The sequence below is a fragment of the Nicotiana tomentosiformis genome, chromosome 3, assembly GCF_000390325.3.
Source record: "Nicotiana tomentosiformis chromosome 3, ASM39032v3, whole genome shotgun sequence".
Classification (NCBI taxonomy): Eukaryota; Viridiplantae; Streptophyta; class Magnoliopsida; order Solanales; family Solanaceae; genus Nicotiana; species Nicotiana tomentosiformis.
In genome coordinates this window covers 79,898,485-79,920,809 of record NC_090814.1, presented here as the reverse complement: position 1 = coordinate 79,920,809, position 22,325 = coordinate 79,898,485, and positions in this window count along the sequence as shown.

Below are 22,325 nucleotides of genomic sequence, written 5' to 3'. Positions count from 1 at the left end.
AACTCTCGGACTACTAGTACTGAATCAATCATCAGAGACTCCGCAGTAGTATCCCGAACATAGGCTAGATAATCCAAACAACCCTTTCCGACCATGTGTCGACTATATTATTTTAATATTTTTTTCTTTTATTTCTTTTTTACAATTAAAAAAGCAGGTAAATGCCAATTATTTTAAAAATAGTGGATCAAGAAGAAGAACAAATTACTTAACTAAAATGATTTGGGAGATTTTGGGTCACTTCACAGAAAAGGGGGTAAATTTGGATGAATAATATAACGGAGGTTAGATGTAGATATTATTTTGTCACGACCCGAAACTCCCACCTTCAGGATCGTGATGGCACCTAATATTTCAGTTGCTAGGCAAGCCAACGTTAGAATAATATTAGCCATTTTTAAATAATTTTAAATTAATTAATAATAAAGAAAAAAATGCGAAATAAAGTCTAAAATGTAGCGAATAATCTATAATAATAGCGATGTCTAAATACCATCCCAGAATTGGTGTCACAAGTGCACGAACTTCTAGAATAATACAAATAAAGGTCTGAATAAAATAAAGCTGTCTGAAAGCAAACACACAGCTAAAATAAGGTAGACGGAGACTTCAGAACTGCGAACGCTGTGCAGTTACACCTCAAGTCTCCTCTGAGTAGCTGAAATCCGAGCAAGTCTATGGTACGTCGCTGGGACCAACTCCGAAATCAGCACAAGAAGTGCATAGTGTAGTATCAGTACAACCGACCCCATGTACTAGTAAGTGCCGAGCCTAACCTCGACGAAGTAGTGACGAGGCTAAGGCAGGTCACTTACATTAACCTGTACGCAATAATAGTAATAACCACAATAATATAAATAAATCATGTAACTCATTTTAATAGTTGAAGCCAACTCAGCAGTCATAACCAATTATTATTTCAATCAATTTCCGTTGCAGTGTGCAACCCGCTCCCACAATATATTCATATTCACTTCTATTGCGACGTGCAACCCGCTCATCCAATATATTCATTTTAATCAATTCTGTTGCGGCGTGCAATCCGATCCCCCAATATAGACTTTTAAATAAGTTTGTTGTGGCGTGCAATCCGATCCCCCAATATAAACTTTTAAATAAGTCTGTTGCGGCATGAAATTCGATCCCCCAATATAGACTTTTAAATAAGTCTGTTGCGGCGTGCAATCCGATCCCATAATATATTTACTTTTATTTCTATTGCGGCGTGCAACCCGATCCCCCAATATATTTTAACAACTCATAAATATAATAAAAATTACTTCAATAAATACCACGTCCAATGAGAAACTATTAAGCATCAAGGCACACAATAATTATAATTTATTTATGAACAAACAATGACAATTAACAATTAATTGTGAAAATCATAGAGAAAATAGGTACTTTAATATTTAGTATGCTAAATGTTAAATAGAAATTAAGACACATAAGTCAAATAAGCATATAACAAGGAATGTGAGTGAAACAATTAATATAATAATTCATTCATGATTTAAAACGATTTATGATTTTTCAAATAATTATGCAAACAATTAATTTGAATACGTATAGACAATCATCACCTTGCCTATATGTGATTCACATGCATCTCACATAACAAATAATTTAAGGGTTCTATTCCCTCAGGTCAAGGTTAACCACGACACTTACCTCGCTTCGCAACCAAATTTCAAGTTTTCAATACACCCTTGCCTCGCGAATTAGTGTCCGAAATTTTCAAATCTAGTCATAAACAATTCAATATATTCAATACAAATTGTACGAATTAATTCCATCTGAATTTATAAATTTTCTGGATAAAAATCCGAAATTAATTTTAAAAATCAAAAGTGGGATCCACGTCTCGAATCCCGAAAAAACTCGTGAAATCCGAACACCTGTTCCGATACGAGTTCAACCATACAAAAATTATCGAATTCCGATATCGGATTGGCTTTCAAATCTTCATTTTATATTTTTGGAATATATTATAAAAATATGATTCTTCTTCCATAAATTCACGGATTTATGATATAAATGAGCATGGAATCATGAAATATAATCAATATAGGATAAGGAACACTTATCCCAATGTTTTCCCGTGAAAATCGCCCAAAATTCGTCTTACCCGAGATCAAAATCGAAAATGGTGGAAAATGGGTCAAAATTCAATTTCCAGAACTTAAGTTGTGTTTTCCAGATTTTTCTTCTTCGCGTAGTACCCTCGAGTTCGGGAAGCACATATTTTGTGCTGCCAAACATTGCCCTTCGCGAACGCGAAGGCAACCTCGCGAACGCGATGCCTTGTCTGGCTTGGCCTTCGCGAACGCGAAGGCAAAAATCCTCTCTGGTCATTTCCCCTTCGCGAACGCGAGGCTTCGATCGCGAACGAGAAGCTTCTCACCTCGACCCTTCGTGAACGCGTGCCCTTGGTCGCGAACGCGAATCAGAAAATGTGCCAGTCCCAATTTCCTCTTCGCGAACGCGAGACTCCCCTCGCGAACACGAGACTCCCCTCGTGAACGCAAAGAAGGAAACCAGAACAAGCATCAGAAAATTTGGAACAGCATTCCAAGTCCGAAATTCAATCTGTTAACCATCCGGAACTCGCCCGAGGCCCTCGGGACCTCAACCAAATATACCAACAAGTCCTAAAATATCATACGGACTTAGTAGAAACCTCAAATCACATCCAACAACACTAAAAATACGAATCACACATAGATTCAAGCCTAATGAACTTTGAAACTTCCAATTTCAACAAACGACACTGGAACCTATCAAATCAAGTCCGATTGACCTCAAATTTTGAACACAAGTCATAAATAATATAACGGACCTATGAAAATTTTCAGAATCGGATTCCGGCCCCGATATAAAAAAGTCAATTCCGTGGTCAAACTTGAAAATCTTTAGCCTTTAAATTTCTAGTTTCCATAAATGTCATAACTTGAGCTAGGGACCTCCAAATTAAATTTCGGGCATACGCCCAAGTCCCAAATCACGATACAGACCTACCGGAACTATCAAAATACTGATCCGCTTCCATTTGCTTAAAATGTTGACCAAAGTCAACTCAGTTGAGTTTTAAGGCTCTATTTTACTTTTTAATCAATTTTGCATATAAAAACTTTTTGAAAAATTGTACTGACTGTGCACGCAAGTCGAGGAGTAATAAATAGTGCTTTTAGAGGTCTTAGAACATAGAATTAATTATCAAATTTAAAGATGACCTTTTGGGTCATCACATTCTCCACCTCTAAAACAAACGTTCGTCCTCGAACGGAATTAGAAAAGTACCTGAGTTGGTGAAAAGGTGTGGATATTTACTCTGCATGTCCAACTCGGACTCCCAGGTAGATGCTTCTACCGGCTAACCTCTCCATTGTACCCGAACTGAAGGATAACTCTTAGACCTCAACTGTCAGACCTGTCGGGCTAGAATAGTTACCGGCTCCTCTTCATAAGTCAAATCTTTGTCCAATTGGACTGAGCTGAAATCTAACACATGTGACGGATCACCATAATATTTCCGGAGCATAGACACATGGAACACCGAATGAACTGCTGATAAACTAGGTGGTAATGCAAGCGTGTAGGCTACTTCACCCACCCTTTCAAGAATTTCAAAGGGTCCAATATATCTAGGGCTCAAGTTGTCCTTCTTTCCGAACCTCATTACACCTTTCATAGGTGAAACCCGGAGCAATATTCTTTCTCCAACCATGAATGCAATATCACGAACTTTACGGTCGGCATAACTCTTTTTCCTAGACTGAGCTGTGCGAAGTCGATCTTGAATAACCTTGACATTATCCAAGGCATCCTGTACCAAATCGGTACCCAACAACCGAGCCTCTCCCGGTTCAAACCAGCCAACTGGCGAACGGTATCGCCTTTCGTACAATGCCTCATATGGATCCATATGAATGCTCGACTGGTAGCTATTATTATAAGCAAACTCCGCAAGTGGCAAGAATTGATCCCAAGAACCTCCAAAATCTATAACACAAACGCGTAGCATATCTTCTAATATCTGAATAGTGCACTCTGACTGTCCGTCTATCTGTGGATAAAATGTTGTACTCAACTCAACCCGCGTGCCTAACCCACGTTGTACAACCCTACAAAAGTGTGAGGTAAACTGCGTACCTCGATTTGAAATAATAGACACGGGCACACCGTGAAGGCGGACAATATCACGAGTGTAAATTTCAGCTAACCGCTCTAAAGAATAGGTAACTACCACTAGAGTGAAATGTGACGACTTGGTCAACCTGTCTACAATGACCCAAACTGCGTCAAATTTTCTCTGAGTCCGTGGGAGCCCAACAACAAAATCCATAGTTATACGCTCCCACTTCCACGCAAGAATTTCTAACTTCTGAAGAAAATCACCAAGTCTCTGATGCTCGTACTTGACTTGCTGACAATTTAGACACCGAGCTTTATATGCAACTATGTCCTTCATTCTCCTCCACCAATAATGTTTCCGTAAATCATGATACATTTTAGCGGCATCTGGATGAATAGAATACCTGAAACTGTGGGCCTCTTCCAGAATTAATTCACGAAGCCCATTCACATTAGGCACACAAATATGACTCTGCATTCGCAGAACTCCATCTTCCCCTACAACAACCTGTTTGACATCACCGTGTCACACTGTGTCCTTGAGGACAAGTAAATGAGGATCATCATAGTGTCGTCCTCTGATGCGCTCATATAAAGAAGACCGAACGACTGTGCAAGCTAAAACCCAACTAGGCTTTGAAACATCTACCTCACGAACAGATTAGCCAAAGTCTGGACATCTACAGCTAACAGTCTCTCACCAACCGGAATATAAGCTAGGCAGCCCATACTCACAGCCTTTCTACTCAAAGCATCGGCCACCACATTAGCCTTTCCGGGGTGATATAAAATGGTGATATCATATTCTTTCAACAACTCCAACCATCTTCTCTGCCTCAAATTGAGATTTTTTTGTTTGAACAGATACTGAAGGCTACGATGGTCATTAAATACCTCACACGAGACACCGTAGAGGTAATGCCTCCAAATCTTCAGCACATGAACAATGGCTGCCAATTCTAAGTCATGAACGGGATAATTCTTCTCGTGAACTTTCAACTGCCGCGACATATATGCAATCACCTTGCCATCTTGCATCAATACTGCACCAAGCCTAACGCAAGATTCATCACAATACACTACATAAGATCCTGAACCTGTGAGTAATACCAACACTGGCGCCGTAGTCAAAGCAGTCTTGAGCTTCTGAAAGCTCAACTCACACTCATCTGACCATATGAATGGGACACCTTTCTGGGTCAGTCTGGTCAATGGGCTTGCTATAGATGAAAACCCTTCCAAGAACCGATGATAATAACCTGCCAAACCTAGGAAACTCTGGATCTCTGTAACTGAAGTAGGTCTAGGCTAATTCTGAACAGCCTCAATCTTCTTAGGTTCCACCTTTATGCCTTCTACCGTTACAACATGCCCCAAAAAGGCCACTGAGTCTAACCAAAATTCACATTTTGAAAATTTGACATATAATTGATTATTATTCAAAGTCTAAAGCACACTCCGAAAATGCTTGTTCATGCTCTTCTCGACTGCTGGAGTAAATCAAGATATCATCGATGAATACAATCATAAAAGAATCTAAATAGGGCTTGAACACCCGATTTATCAAATCCATAAATGCTGCTAGGGCATTTGTCAGCCCAAATGACATCACTAGGAATTCGTAATGCCCATACTGAATTCGAAAAGCTATATTAGGGACATCAGATGCCCTAATATTCAACTGATGGTAACCAAACCTCAAATCGATCTTCGAAAATAACTTGGCACCCTGAAGCTGATCAAATAAGTCATCAATTCTTGGTAGCGGATATTTATTTTTGATAGTGGCCTTGTTCAACTGGCGATAATCTATACACATTCGCATTGAACCATCTTTCTTCTTTACAAATAATACTGGTGTACCCCAGGACGAGACACTAGTCTAATGAATCCCTGATCAAGCAAGTCTTGTAACTGCTCCTTCAATTCTTTTAACTCGGGCGGGGCCATACGGTATGGTGGGATAGAAATGGGCTGAGTGCCCGGAGCTAAATCAATACAGAAGTCAATATCTCTGTCGAGTGGCATCCCCCGCAAATCTGCAGAAAATACTTTTGGAAATTCACGAACAACTAGTACTGAGTCTATAGAAGGAACATCCGCACTGGAATCATGAATATAAGACAAATAGGCTAGACACCCTTTCTCGACCATACACCGAGCCTTCATATAAGAAATAACCCTGCTGGTAGAATAACCAGGAGTTCCTTTTCACTCTAACCGAGGTAACCCCGGCATGGCTAGGGACACTATCTTGGCATAACAATCCAATATAGCATGATAGGGTGACAGCCAATCCATACCCAAGATGACATCAAAATCTACCATATCAAGAAGTAGAAGATCCACACTAGTCTCAAGACTACCAATAGTAAACACACACGAACGATAGACATAGTGTACTACAACAGAGTCTCCCACCAGTGTAGATACACACAGAAGCACTCAGAGAATCATAAGGCACAACCATATATGATGCAAAATAGGAGGACACTGTTACACCCCATATTTTTATACGTGGAAGTACGCCATAAGTAAATTGATATAAGCTCAAAAATGAGATGTTACATCCCATATTTTCGTATGTTAAAGTTTCGTCGTAAGTTACTCAATGCAAGCTCAGGAATGAGATTATTAATGTCATGCTATTTCAAACAAGTGATAAGTAAATTCGTGAAGGTGAAAGGGTAAGCGAATCGAAGAAAATGAGTTTCGGCGAAGTTTGACATTTTGGGATAAAATACGGTTCAAGCTATAATACCCCGTATTTATGAACTAGTACTATACAAGGTACCATATGACCATGATAGTAAAGTATATAAAGTGTGTCAAAAGTAAGTAGTATTTTAAGTGATTTGAGATAATTCTTAATTATGTGGGCAAGTGGTTAATTATTGGATTAGTGGGGGGATTAATGAGTTAATTAAGGAAAAGGTGAATTATTTGGATAATGTTAAAGACACCAACGTGGCAGCCCATGAAGTGGATAACAAATACAATGAGTGACTCATATACTAGTAAACAAGGTGTCACATAGTTAAAGCATACAAAGTGATTCACATTCTCTTTAGCCTTCTGATAAAAGTTTGCATAATAATATCCATTTCTCTCAACACATGCAAGCTAATGTTTGTCTATCCCCTTAAGATTTGAAGATGCAAGCATACATTTCAAAAAGATTTCATACGTGATTTGACAGACACATAGGAATAAGTAGATCCTGGATCAAATAGAATTGAAGCATCTCTATGGAAAACTAGAATAATACATGTGATCACATCATCAGAAGACTCGGCCTCAGGCCTAGCTGGAAAAGTATAAAATCAGGGTTAGGCCCCACCACTCTGAACTGTGTCTCTGGGACGGCCTCTAACTGGCTGGCCTCCACCTCTAACGGTATGACCTCTACCTCTAATGGCTTGAACTCCACCTCTATCTGCCTGACCCCTACCTCTAACTGGCTGAGCAGGCGGTGAAGCAACTGGTGCCGGTATGATGGCACGAGAATCCTGCCGAGATCTATTACTCAACAACCTAGGGCAATATCTCCTAATGTGACCAATGTTCCCACACTAATAACACCCATCCTGATGTTGTGGCTGCTAAAGCTGAAACTGACCCAAACAGGCCGGATAACCACCGTAGTGACTCTAGAGTGGTGGTGCACTGATAGGAGCTGAATGTGCACTAAATGCTGGCTGCCCATAGTAAGGCATAATAGGACCGTAACTCCCTGAAGCACCAGGAGATGTCTGAAGTGCTGAACGAAACGGTCTGGGATTATGACCCCTACTAAAATTACCCCTGCCTCCAGACGAGGTACCACTGAAACCACCGAACTGACGTGGCCTCTTATCAGACCTCTACCCTCTCTCCTGTGCAAGAACCATCTCGATCCTCCTCGCGACATTAGCAGCCGCCTGAAAGTAAATCTCACTTCCGGTTTCCTTGGCCATCTGAAGCTTGATAGGATGAGTGAGTCCCTCAATAAACCTCCTCACTCTCTCTCCCTCAGTAGGTAGTAAAAGGAGAGCATGACGGGCTAAATCCACAAAACGGGACTCATACTGAATAACAGTCATACTGCCCTGCTGTAGATGCTCAAATTGCTTGCGGTAATCCTCTCTCAGTGTGATAGAAAGGAACTTCTCCAGAAATAGCTGCGAGAACTATTCCCAGGTAAGTGCATATGATCCAACTAGTCTGGTCAATGTATAATCTCTCCACCACCTCTTGGCGGAACCCGTCATCCGAAATACAGCAAAATCAACCCCATTGGTCTCAACTATACCTATGTGCCACAGCACCTCATGGCAGCAGTCAAGATAATCATGTGGGTCCTCAGAAGGTGTACCACTGAAGTGAACTGGAAAGAGCTTAGTAAACTTATCCATCCTCAATAAGGCCTTAAAAGACATGGCGGGCCTATCACCGTTCTGTGCCGCAAAAACTGGCTGAACTACCCCAATTGGCGGAGCTGTGGGAGCCTGATTCTGGGGAGCCATCTGCTCCGGAGCGGGAGTAGTGGGATTTTGTGCTCCTCCCCCAGCATGTGAGACGGCTGGTGCCACTGGAAATATTCCATTTTGGACCACGCCCTCCATAAGACTCACCAGACGCACTAAAGCGTCCTGAAGCACCGGAGTAGCTATGAACCCTTCCGGAACCTGAACTGGTCCAACTGGTACAATCTGAACTGGAACTTCCTCCTGAAGATCCACATGAGGATCTACAATAGGTGCTGCTACTCGAGCTCTAGACTGAGCTCTACCTCTGCCTCTGCCTCGGCCTCTAGCACGACCTCGGCCTCGACCCGGGGACTCTGGTCCCTGTCCATCAGTAGATGTATTACATGTTCTCGCCATCTGCGAGAGAATAAGAATAGAATGGTTCAATTATCGATAATAAAATAAGATCGCACGACAGAATAAGAAAGAAGTGATATTTTTCTTAAACTTTATAGCCTCCGAGAGATAAGTACAAACATCTCTGTACCGATCCTTCAGACTCTACTATGCTTGATCGTGACTCGTGAGACCTATGTAACCTAGTGGTCTGATACCAACTATCACGACCTGAAATTCTCACCTTTGGGACCGTGATGGCGCCTAACATTTCACTTGCTAGGCAAGCCAACGTTAGAATAATATTAGCCATTTTAAAACAATTTTAAATTAATTAATAACAAAGAAACAAATGCAGAAGTAAAGATTGAAATGTAGTGAATAATCCAAAATAATAGTGATGTCTAAATATCATCCCAGAACTGGTGTCACAAGTGCACGAGCTTCTAAAATAATACAAATAAAGGTCTGAATAAAATAAAGTTATCTTAAAGCAAACACACAGCTAAAATAAGGTAGACGGGGACTTCAGAATTGCGAACGCTGTGCAGTTATACCTCATGTCTCCTTTGAGTAGCTGAAATACGAGCAAATCTATGGTACGCCGCTAGGACCAACTCCGAAATCTACATAAGAAGTGCAGAGTGTAGTATCAGTACAATCGACCACATGTACTGGTAAGTGTCGAGCCTAACCTCGACGAAGTAGTGACGAAGCTAAGGCAGGTCACTTAAATTAACTTGTAAGTAATAATAGTAATAACCACAATAATATAAATAAATCAGGTAACTTATTTTAATAGTTGAAGCCAACTCAGCAGTCATAACCAATTATTATTTCAATCAATTTCCGTTGCAGCGTGCAACCCGCTCCCACAATATATTCATATTCACTTCTGTTGCGGCGTGCAACCCGCTCCTCCAATATATTCATTTTAATCAATTCTGTTGTGGCGTGCAACCCGATCCCCCAATATACACTTTTAAATAAGTTTGTTGCGGCGTGCAATTCGATCCCCCAATATACACTTTTATATAAGTCTGTTGTGGCGTGCAATCCGATCCCCCAATATACACTTTTAAATAAGTCTGTTGCGGCGTGCAATCCGATCCCCCAATATATTTACTTTCATTTCTGTTGCGGCGTACAACTCGATCCCCCAATATATTTTAATAACTCATAAATGTAATAAATATTACTCCAATAAATACCACATCCATTGAGAAACTATTAAGCATCAAGGCACACAATAATTATAATTTATTTATGAACAAACAATGACAATTAGCAATTAATTGTGAAAATCATGAAAAAAATAGGCAGTTTAATATTTAGTATGCTAAATGTCAAATAGCAATTAAGACATATAAGTCAAATAAGCATGTAATAATTATTGCAGGAATTCAAGAATTAATATTTGACAAGGAATATAAGTGAAACAATTAATATAATAATTCATTCATGATTAAAAATAATTTATGATTTTTTAAATAATTATGCAAGCAATTAATTTGACTACGAATAGACACTTGTCACCTTGCCTATACGTGATTCACATGCATCTCACATAACAAATAATTTAAGGGTTCTATTCCCTCAAGTCAAGGTTAACCACCATACTTACCTCGCTTCGCAACCAAATTTCAAGTTTTCAATACACCCTTGCCTCGCGAATTAGTGTCCGAAATCTTCAAATCTAGTCATAAACAATTCAATATATTCAATACAAATTGTAGGAATTAATTCCATATGAATTTAAAAATTTTCCGGATAAATATAATTAATATAGGATAAGGAACACTTACCCCAATGTTTTCCCGTGAAAATCGCCCAAAAATCATCTTACCCGAGCTCAAAATCAAAAATGGTGGAAAATAGGTCGAAATCCCATTTCGAGAACTTAAGTTCTGTTTTTTAGATATTTCTTCTTCGCGAACGCGATAGTACCCTCGCGTTCGCGAAGAACATTTTTTGTGTTGCCAAACATTGCCCTTCGCTAACGCGAAGGAAACCTCGCGAAAGCGATGCCTTGCCTGGCTTGGCCTTCGCGAACGTGAGCTGCCCTTCGCGAACGCGAAGGCAAAAATCCTCTCCGGTCATTTTCCCTTCGCGAACGCGAGGCTTCGATCGCGAACGCGAAGCTTTCCACCTCGACCCTTTGCGAACTCGTGCCCTTGGTCACAAATGCCAAACACAAAATGTGCCAGTCCCAATTTTCTCTTCGCGAATGCGAGACTCCCCTCGCAAACACAAAGAAGAAAACTAGAACAAGCATCAGAAAATTTCCAGCAGCATTCCAAGTCCGAAATTCAATCCGTTATCCATCTGGAACTCGCCCGAGGCCCTCGGGACCTCAACCAAATATACCAACAAGTCCTGAAACATCATACGGATTTAGTCGAAATCTCAAATCACATCCATCAACACTAAAAACATGAATCACACATAGATTCATGCCTAATGAACTTTGAAACTTTCAATTTCTACAAACAACGCCGCAACCTATCAAATCAAGTTTGATTGACCTCAAATTTTGCACACAAGTCATAAATGACATAACAGACCTATTAAAATTTTCAAAATCGGATTCCGACCCCGATATCAAAAAGTCAACTCCGTGGTCAAACTTGAAAATCTTTAGCCTTTAAATTTCTAGTTTCCGTTAAATGGTCATAACTTGAGTTAGGGGCCTCCAAATTAAATTTCGGCCATACGCCAAAGTCCCAAATCACGATACGAACCTACCCAAATAGTCAAAATACTGATCCGAGTCCGTTTGCTCAATATATTGACCAAAGTCAACTCAGTTGAGTTTTAAGGCTCTATTTCACTTTTTATTCAATTTTGCATATAAAAACTTTCCGAAAAATTATACGGACTGCGCACGCAAGTCGAGGAGTGATAATTAATACTTTTCGAGGTCTTAAAACACAGAATTAATTATCAAATTTAAAGGTGACCTTTTAGGTCATCACATATTCAAAAGAAGATGGGTAAATTTGAATTTTTTTTCCTTTATTAAAATTAATAGAAATTGGGCAAAATACATACTTTACCCATCGACCTTATCCCCAAATCCCTATTACACACCTATTAAATACAGGAATAATATTAAACACCAAAACATTTAAAGGTGTATCAATACACACCACTTCAGTGTCTGACCACATCTACATAAAGATTGCTATTACATGCGCCAATCAGCATGTGACACGTGTCATAAATCAAGAAAAAAATTAGAAAAAATCCTCTCCCCCACCCCCACCCCTCTCCTCATCTTCCCAAAGAAAAAAATACATAAAAGAAAAAACCATGCCCCCTACTCATCTTCCCAACCTCATCATCTTATCCACCACCAACCATTCCACCACAAGCACCTTCTTCCCTAACTATAGATTAACTCTTTGCCAATTTTTTAACAAGTTTTAACAACATTCATCACAAATCCTTATACAAATTTCAAATTCAAGCTCAAACCCAAAGCTTCAAATTTGTTAATGGTATGTTTTGAATTTTATCAAAATTAATCATCAAATTTTCAGCATATTTTTAGTAAATTTTTACTCAACAATAATCACGAATTAAAACTAATTTTCTAGGTCATGGAACACCAAAATTAACAAGACCCGATTAAATTTTCAAGCTTCTTCAAAAGGTCAATAATTGTGATTTTTACAAGACCCAATAGCTCCTCTTTTCTTCTTCTTTTTGTTTTCTTTTTCTTCTGGGGATTGGAGGGGCAAAAAATGAGGGGCTGGAAAAATTAGTATGGGGGTTGGGGAAGAAGATGAAACGGGAAAGGGGGGAGGGGGGACGTTGGGGTTGGGAAGAAGACATGGGTTATATTTTTTTCTTTAATTTAAAAAGGAAATAGTTAAAAAGGGGGGGGGGGGGGAAATTAATTTCATATGAAGTTTTTAGTTTTCACGCGCCTCTTTTATGTGTAATACACACGTGTGACACATGGCAAAAGAGGTGTGTAATTGACACACTTTTAAAAAATTTGGTGTGTAATACTATTCCCGTGTTTAACAAGTGTGTAAAAGGAATTTGAGTAAAAGGTCGATGGGTAAAGTATGTATTTTATCTAAAAAATACAGTAAGAAGGGGGACATAAAATTGTACCTCAAGAAGACTTTAAAAATGAAAAAAAATGGTTGAAGAGGTGAGAGGCAACGTGGGCGCAATGACCATTAATTAAATTTAAGGCAAGTACCATGGGAATTGGCTCATTTTAATTGTTGGCCTTAGTAGCTGTGACTATCATGACGACCATTATCAACTATTCTTCAAAGCTAGTAGGATTGAGTGTAAATCTCACTTTTGCAATGGTGGGACTTGGGAGTTTTGCCTTAGCTTTTTACATGATGAGAAAAAGTGAAGGAGAGATACCACACCCGGACCTGAAGAGCAGCAAATTGGGTCATTATGCTTTCTTTATGGCACTTATACTTACGGATGCCAGAGTTAGGATTTGAAATTGACAGATTCAGAATTTTAGCTTTTTAGGATTATTAAGTTCTAAATGAATCGTTTATACATATTTAATAGATTTTGTTGAAATAAATATATAATTTAGACCAAAGTTATTGGGCTCAACCGAACCCATACATAAACTGTTAACCCAGATATATTTCAGGCCCAATTGATACAGGCCCAAATCGGATAAAGGGAAGCAGAAGGCCCTTTATAAATCTTAGCCCATAGCTGTTATAGTTTAGTATGTAAATATTATTACAATTATTTTTCTGATTTACACTTGTAAATATAAATAGCTTATACAGAATAATGAGATCAGTTTTTTGGTCAATTACACTTTGACCGACTCACTCGTCTCTCTCTTATTCTCTCAACCCTTCTAGGGTTTTCTTCTTTTCATTTCCGCCATAGCTAACAAGCTTCTAACCTAACATGGTATCAGAGCAGGAATATAGATTTCTCTCATCGCAAGCTTTCTTCCGATGGTAACCTCGTTTGAAATCGTCAGAGATTGATTCTGATCGTCGACGTTCAGAGTACGTTCGTGAAATTTGGGGATTTCTTCAATCTCCGCGTTTAATCGATTTTTTGTGCTTGAATCGACCCTAATCTTCAAGTTACTCGAGAGTTTCTGCTGGATTGTTTTACCTAGGGTTCATGGCTGAACAAGACCTTGCTTCTTTAGGTTTTCAGAAGAAGGCTGGTATTGTTGCTACTCCTAATCACAAGCTTTGTTATTTTTCATTGTTGATATCTATTACATGTACTTGATTTGGATCTATCTCTGATTACTTCAACATACTGTTGTGCTTTCTTAGTATTAGTTTCAATTGCTGCTGAAAATGGGTAGTATTATAGATGATGTTAACCCAACTTCATCTTCCAACGGTTTTGCTTCATTTTCCTTGGATCCCTCACATCCCTTCTATATTCATCCCTCGAATAATCCCGTGAGTCAACTGGTATTTGTACCATTCAGTGGTTGTGGGTTTGTCTTATGGCGTGGCAGTATGCTTACTTCCCTATCTGGAAAGAACAAACTCAGTCTATTAGATGGCAGAGTCAACCAACTCACTCCTGACTCTCCTTACTATCCATATTGGAAAAGGTGCAATGATATGGTTAAAGCCTGGATAACTAATTCGGTATCTAAAGAAATAGTTGTTAGTGTCATGTATTTTAAAACTGCTAAGGAAGTCTGGAAAGATATAAATAAAAGGTTTGGTTAGTCAAACAGGTCTAAATATATCAAAATACAAAGGGAGATCAGCTCTACTACTCAAGGCTCCTCTGATATAGCTTCTTACTTCACCAAAATGGAGAGTTTGTGGGATGAGCTGAATTCGTCATATGTAGGTCATGTTTGTTCATGTGGTGCATTGCCTAAGTTCATAGAGGATCAACAGTTATTTCAATTTCTTAATGGTCCCAATGAGTCCTACACAACTGTTAAGAGTGCCATTATGTTGATGAATCCCCTCCCACCAATCAGCAAAGCTTATAGTCTCCAGCAGCAAGATGAGAGTCAAAAAGAAGCTCATTCTACTGCTCCAAACTTTTCTGGTGATGCCACCTCTTTCTTGGTGTCTCCTGGTACTTTTACCACAAATAGGAACTTCAGTCAAAAGGTGAATTTTAAGGCCAGGAAAACTGCTCCAAATATCTCTTGCAAGTCCGGCAAGAAGCCTGGACACACTGTAGACAAGAGCTACAGACTTCATGGGTTCCCTACCGATTTCAAATTCACCGGGAATAAAAAGTATGCTTCTTGTGTCTAGACTGAAAGTCCATCCACCATTGTTGTCACTTCCACTTCTCAGCATGCTAATATCTCAGCCCATGGATTCACCAAGGAGCAATATCAACACCTGTTGACCTTGTTCCAACAAGCTCAGATATCTAATACTTCCACACCCGATGCCTCCAATGTAGATCATTCTGCTTTTGCACACTTTGCAGGTTTGTTCAGTATATATACTGTAGAGTCCGAGGGTTCTCATGTGTGTGCATCATCTCAATTAGGTGTCAATCCTTAGATCTTAGATACAGGTGCTACTAATCATATGACTCCACACAACCATCTTCTTTTTAATGTTCAACCATTAATCAAGCCTTTTCTTGTTACTTTACCTAATGGATATAAAGTTAAAGTTGTATCAACTGGATCTTTGTATCTTAGACATGATATAATTTTACTTCATATTCTTCTTGTGCCATCCTTTCACTTCAATTTGATATCAGTTCATCAGATTATCTGTCAGCTAGATTGTTCAGCACTTTTTACCAAAACAATTTGTTCCTTACAGGGTCCTTCTCTGAAGAGGCCACTGGAAATTGGTAAAGCTGCAGGCAGGTTGTACTATCTCCATCCATATGCTGACCTCTTCCCTAATCCATCTGGTTCTATGAATGTTTCTTCTTCTAAGTACTTTACCAAATTCTGTTTTAATTGTATCTGATAAGTCCAGCCATGTTGTTACACATGTTAATGGTACTCATGATTGTAATCAGTCACATTGCCTTAATAAATTGGACTTATTTTGACATCAAAGATTAGGACACATGCCTTATCATAAAATAAAAACTATTCCTTTCTTGTCTGATAAAGCATCTTCCAAGCAAAATTTTATGTGCCCTGTTTGTCCACTAGCAAGACAACAGAGATTACCTTTTCCTGAAAGTGTTATACACTCTTCTGCTTCTTTTCAATTAGTACACATTGACATTTGGGGTCCATATAATATTAGAACTTCTAGTGGCTTCAGATATTTTCTAACTTTAGTTGATGGTTACACTAGAGCCACATGGACTCACCTTCTTTCTTGCAAGAGCAATGCTCTTTTTGTCCTTAAAGCTTTTACTATCATGGTCAAAGTTCACTTTCACTCATCTGTTCAAACCTTTAGATCTAACAATGCCTTTGAACTTGGTGGCAGTTTTGAAGCCACCAAGTTCTTCTCAAGCCAAAGCATTCTCCATCAGACCACTATCCCACACACCCCTCAGCAAAATGGGGTGGGTGAAAGAAAACACAAACACTTATTGGAAGTATCCAGGGCTCTTCTTTTTCAATATAACCTTCCCCTCAAATATTGGGGTGACTGTGTTCTAACTGCCACTTACCTCATAAATAAAATTCCTTCTGTTGTTTTGAAGAATCTTTCTCCTTATGAAAAACTCCATGGCCTTCCTCCACTTTATGCTCATGTGAAATCTTTTGGATGTCTATGCTTTGCTACTTCACCTAAGTTTGGCAGAGCTAAATTCCAAGCTAGAGCAATTTCTTCTATATTCTTGGGGTACCCCTTTGGCAAAAAGGGTTTCAAACTTCTTAACCTCACCACTCATTCCATTGGCAGGAGGCCATGCTAAAAGAATTCCAAGCCCTTGAGGCAAATCAGACTTGGGATATTGTCCTCCTACCTCCTCACAAGAAAGTTATTCCTTGTAAGTAGGTTTATAAAATCAAACAAAGGATTGATGGTTCTATTAAAAGGTATAAGGCCAGGTTAGTCATTAGGGGTGACACTCAAAAGGAGGGCATTGACTTTGCTGAAACTTTTTCCCTTGTTGTTAAGTTAACCACCATCAAGTGCTTACTCACTTTAGCCGCTAAATGGGACTGGACTATTTTTCAACTTGATGTGAACAATGCTTTCCTTCATGGGGATCTCCATGAAGAGGTTTATATGAAAGTTCCACCTGGTCTTGATGTGTCTGCCTCCTCTTCTTCTCCCCTAGTTTGCAGACCCAAGAAGTCACTCTATGGCCTTAGGCAAGCTTCTAGACAGTAGTTTTCAAAACTGTCTGAAGCTTTGCAATCCAGAGGCTACATTTCAAGCATGAATGATTATTCTTTATTCACCAAGGTCTCCTCTGATTCTCTTATTGTCTTGGCTGTCTATGTTGATGACATTTTGCTAGCTGGTAATGATGTTCTTGAGATGAACTCTTTGAAATCCTTCTTGGATGCTCAATTCAAAATCAAGGACCTAGGCTCAGTTCACTACTTTCTGGATTTAGAAATATCTCTTCTTCCTCAAGGTTATGTGATGAGCCAACACAAGTATACTTCTGACCTCTTGTCTGAATTTCATTGTCAACATTTCTCTCATGTCATGACCCCTTTGGACCCTTCTGTGAAACTAGTGTTAGACATGGGGGAGCCTGTTTCGGATCCTAGCTTCTATAGGAGATTGATTGGGAAGCTTAACTTTTTGCAACATACTAGGCCTGATATCTCCTTCTCCGTTCAACATTTAAGTCAGTTTCTTCAAAAGCCTCAAGTGCCCCACATGTTGGCAGCCTTACATGTTTTCAGGTATTTGCTTAATGATCCAGCTCAAGGTGTGCTCCTTTCCAGCTCCTCTGATTTGTCTCTTACAGCCTACTCTGACTCTGATTGGGCTGCATGTGCCATGTCTCACAAATCTGTCACTGGCTATTACATTACTCTTGGTGGAGCCCCATTTCTTGGAAAAGCAAAAAGTAGTCCACTATCTCCTTGTCTTCAACTGAAGCTGAATACAGAGCACTTCGCAAAGTTTCAACTGAAGTTTCTTGGTTACTCAGGTTGCTGTATGATCTTGGTTTGTCTATCTCCAGTCCGGTTCCAATCTATTGTGACAACCAGGCAGCACTTCATATTGCAAAGAACCCAGTATTTCACGAGCGCACCAAACACATTGCGATTGACTGTCATTATGTGCACGCTTGCTTGCAGACTGGTCTGATTTCCTTGCATTTTATCTCCAGCACCAACCAGTTGGCATACATCATGACCAAAGCTCTTCATGGTCAGGTTCATCATGGTTTACTTTGCAAGCGTGGTGTATTCTTACCCTCAAGCTTGAGGGGGGGTGTTAACCCAGATACATTTCAGGCCCAATTGACACAGGCCCAATCAGATAAAGGGAAGCAGAAGGCCCTTTATAAATCTTAGCCCACATCTGTTGTAGTTTAGTATGTAAATATTGTTACAATTATTTTTCTGATTTACACTTGTAAATATAAATAGCTTCTACATAATAATGAGATCAGTTTTTTGGTCAATTACACTTTGACCAACTCACCCGTCTCTCTCTTCTTCTCTCAACCCTTCTACGGTTTTCTTCTTTTCACTTCCGCCATAGCTAACAAGTTTCTAACCTAACATAAACTATTATCAGATCAAGGAAAATTAATTTCCGTTAAAAGTCAGAATACGAGTACATATACCCACGATATGCCAACATACCTTTAATGCTCCCATATGAAGCTCAATCATAGATTCATAGGTAGGTAAGATTATTCTGACGAGTGCAGCTGGACATTCTATGCAAGAAATTATGAGAAGGGGAAGAGCGGAACATACAGAATAAAAGAAGTTAAAGTGGGCTAGAATTTTAGTGTCAAAATAGACTAATAAGAGAAGTCAAGTTGGGCTGTAATTTGGTAATTTGGGTATCGAATACCATGAAAATGTGCTTTGGCGTTTTTCCGACTATTCGCTCAGCTTATTCCTAAAAGAGATTTTTACATTGTAGGTCACTTATCTAAGACTATTAATATAAATAAAATCACTTCTTGTTTATTGCAAAAATAACATATTTATTTATAAATATAGCAGGTTTCAAATTCCATACATTTAATCCCAAATTTTTAAAATAAATAAAGACCCACTAATTGAGGGATATGTTTCGATCTTTATTAACCTATTCCTTTTTTCTCTCCCCTCTAATTTCTCTTTTCTTGCTACTTTTTGTCCACCCCTCCCCCCTTTCCCAACCCCATATCCGTTCTCTCTTTCTCCCCAGTCTCATCTTCCACATTCACTTTTTAAACCTAATCACCATGGCACCATAGTCCCATTTTTAACCTCTAAAACCATGAACGCTTTTGTTGCCTTCAAAGAAAGAAGCTTGGTGTAGTAGTACCCATTTTTTTAAATGGTGTTGCTGAATTTGGTACAAAGAAGATGATTTACTCGGCCACTGTGATTATTGGAGATAATATACCACATGTATAAATATTTTTTTCTTTTTATACCATATATATATATATATATATATATATATATTCACTTATTCCGTGCTTCGTGTATATTTATCAATATATGTATGATAAATATGCCACTTATATATACAGATAAATATATAAGTGATATATTTATCCTACATATATTGATAAATGTACACGAAGCACGAAACAAGTGAATATATAGAGTATTACAAATAACATACCTAATTTATTCTAAAATTATACGTTATTGTTAATTATACATTATGATATTCCTAAGATTTTTTATTATATCATACGTGGTTTATGGTAAATTATACCATATGTAAGGGAATAAGTATGTATGGTTTATAATGTACATATACCATATATATATATATATATATATGGCCTTACATTTATATATATATATATATGGCCTTACATTTCGCGTAATATATAAATTTTCATAATATAAAAGATGTATAAGGTAAGCAAATAAATAAATAGGTTCTATAATATAGACAAAATTAATGGTAGAAAAGATCTTATAATTTTATACCGAAAAATATAATTTTTGCTCGGTTTTAATGGTAGAAAAGATCTTTCCATATGTATCGAAGGAATCATTACAACAATTAGGAATAAATCATTTGGCATTTGGGTTTAAAATAGGAGAATACGTGATTCATGGTCTACGATTCCGTTATAGATTGAACTGTAAATCTTTTGCTGCTACTTTTGTTAATTGATTAATGCTACTAAGATTTTGTAATATTTTATTAAATACTGGACAATTATGAAACTTCCCCCTTCTAAAACTTAGTGCAATGATAATTGAATCTTCTAGTTGAGCCCTGCCCCTGTCTGTGATAGAGTGCTAACCATGTTACATAATGCATGTTTTTAGATGACAACTCAAACAAAAAAGTAGACAGAAAAGAAAAACAAACAATCCCGTAATTTGATTTATACGACACTTTTTAGTGTGTGGTCCGTTGCAAAGAGCTAGTAATTGACTATACACTTGGAAAAAATATCACTATTAATATTCCCATGCTTTCAGAATTACCGACCAAAGTTGGTCGGTAATTTTGGTCGGTACATTAAGTGTTGACCGTTTGACCAAAAACCGACCAACTTTGGTCGGTTTTTTTTAAAAAAAAAACTTAAATTCTTTTTTTTTTTTGTGTTTTTTTTCTTAAAATATTATAAACTACAAGCATTTATTTTATTTAACTATGCAATTATTATAAATAATTATAAACTATAAGCATAATCTTTATAAATAATTATATTAACTATTTAATTTTAATAAATTATAATAGCATCTATCTAAGTAAATTTTCTTAAGTTATAATTAAGTATGTGAGTAATTTCTCTCACACACACATACACTATATTGTAATTGATGCTAATAACTTCTTTTTTCATTCGTTCATCACTAATAATGCATGACATAGATTAATCGATATATAGGTCGAGACGTTTTGATGAATCATCGATTAATATTCATCGATACATCTAAGTAAGTTATAAGTCGATGAATCAATTTACAAATAGATATATTTGATGATAAAGTATATATACTAATTAGTATCTTCCCAAGTCTATCCCTAAAAGAACCCGACCCTGTGGTCATAGCGTATGTGTATATATATATATATATATATATATATATATATATATATATATATATATATATGTATGTATATATATGCACACACAAACACACTTCACTATAATACTTTAACTATATATATAGCTTGTTATAGTATATGTTAGTGTGTATATATATAGCTTGTTAAAGTTTGACCATGTTTGACCTATTAATTTAACTCGTTTACTTAATACTAGTAGCTTCTTTCGTTTATTTAATTTATGATCCATATATATATATATATGTCAAAGATGTTTAGTATTAATTCTTTTATTTTTCATTCATTCATCACTAATAATGCATGGCATAGCTAGATTAATCGATATAGGTCGAGACGTTTTATTTTTACTATTAGTCGCTATAAGTCAAACGTTTTATTTTTAATATTCATCGATGCATCTAAGTAAGTTATAAGTCGATGAATCAATTTACAAATAGCATGTTATATATAGTATATGTTAGTGTATTCATTATTTGTATTACAAAAGTGTTAACGAATTACATTTATATTATTTAGATAATAAATATAAAAGTAATTCGAAAGTTTGACCAATGTTGACATAATAACCGACCAACTTTGATAGGTTATTTTGCAGAAAATAACAATTACCGACCAAAGTTGGTCGGTAAATGCTTCCCCTACATTAACCGACCAACGTTGGTCGGTAATTTTAAATATAAATTCTTAAATATTATAAAACATTTTAAATAATAAAATAATTATTAAAATTTAAAAATTGGATCCAGATTACCGACCAACGTTGGTCGGTAATCCAAAATTTTCTTCTCTGACCAGCTGGGTCAATTCGATGACCAATTTACCGACCAACGTTGGTCGGTATTTAGTTTTAAAAAAATATAAAAAACAAATTCCAGTTTTCGTCCAACCCGGACGGTTTTTGGTCGCTTTTTTTGACCGACCAACGTTGGTCGGAAATATTTGGTCGGTTTTTAACAGATTTTTAGTAGTGAAACTATTAACTTCCACGACATGAGATTCTACAAGATTGGTAGAACATATTGTACCACTAAAAAATGTGGTGGGCATTTGAGTTCCTAATCTTTGTTCTCTAAGATATAAAAAAAAATTATAAGGATGTTTTCTCTTTAATAAACTTATCTAAAACGAATTTATATTAGTCAAACTAGTAGAATTAATGTACTGATGTGTATACGGTCGAAATCGGACTTGTCCGATTTTGTACGGTTAATTGAGACCGGGGCGGCAGACC